Source organism: Octopus bimaculoides, chromosome 25 (assembly GCF_001194135.2).
Source record: "Octopus bimaculoides isolate UCB-OBI-ISO-001 chromosome 25, ASM119413v2, whole genome shotgun sequence".
Classification (NCBI taxonomy): Eukaryota; Metazoa; Mollusca; class Cephalopoda; order Octopoda; family Octopodidae; genus Octopus; species Octopus bimaculoides.
Window position 1 is genome coordinate 25,996,378 of NC_069005.1, and position 1,247 is coordinate 25,997,624.

General features: G+C 30.5%; 1 protein-coding gene across 1 annotated transcript in view; it reads right to left on the reverse strand.

The window, feature by feature from the left end:
• Positions 1–1,247, reverse strand: part of LOC106877580 (CD2 antigen cytoplasmic tail-binding protein 2 homolog) — a 9,341-nt gene that overhangs the window by 7,216 nt on the left and 878 nt on the right. The gene's annotated exons all lie outside the window — the stretch shown is intronic.

Consider the following 1,247-nt stretch of genomic DNA (forward strand, 5'->3'; position numbering starts at 1 on the left):
ATTATTATTTTATTAATAAATAATATTATTAATAAATAATTATTATTATTTTATTAATAAATTTTAGAAAACAAAAATAAAAATTAATGTGATTTTCAAGAATATTCAAAAAGAATATTTTATCGAACTTATATTAAGTGCTCTATTACTTTGAGCAAATAGATATATATATATTTCTATATTATTAATAATATTGTTATTATCAACATGCAGAAACTACAACAGTGTAGAGACTTTGAAAAGCCTTAAAGTGGTTGGAGGCAATTTAACAAGATCAGGAATTTGATATAACATCCCCCCCCAAAACAAACTTTGCAAAATAGCTGACCAAACTAAAATAGCGCTACATTCAAATATATTATTGTTGCAACTAATTGTTTTGCTTCCAATTTTAAGTGGAACTGGCAGAATCGTTACAGCGCCGGGCTAAATACTTAGCGGCATTTCGGGCCTGTCTTTAACGTTCTGAGTTCAAATTCCGCCGAGGTCGACCTTGTCTTTCATCCTTTCTAGGTCGATAAATTAAATACCAGTTGAGCACTGGGGGTCGTTTATTCGACTTTCCTCTTCCTCCGAAATTGCTGGCCTTGTGCTTAAATCTGAAACCATCATCATTACTATATTTTTACTACTATATTTACAATCAACGAGACAGTTTATAAGATTTTCTCGTGTAGGAGTAAACTATACGAAATGCTATATGACATGCGTGAAACAGTCAAAACATCAAACACTAACAAAAAATGTTATTCCAACAAATAACTTCAACTTTTTTTTGGCTCGAAATGTTTAATTAATGTTATGTCGCTTTCGCTTTGCATCAAAGGTCAAGGCCGTTTGGCAACCGTGCGTGTTCAGTAACACTACTGTACATGTGTGTATCTGTTGCTCTAACTTTCTCTCACTCTCTATATATATATATAACAAATAATAAATGAGTATATGCATATATACGTACAGGTATGTGCATACCTACATCTACCTGTATATATAGATGCATATCTGGGTACAGGACGTTGCAAACAAAACGTAGACAAAAAAATAATAATAACCAGAGTACAGAAAACACACAGGCCACATAGAGAACATTTTCCTTATTTATATATACACACACATATATATACATATATACACATACACACACATATATATATATATACACACACATATATATATACATACACATACACACACACACACACATATATATATATATATATACATATACACACACATAAATATACATA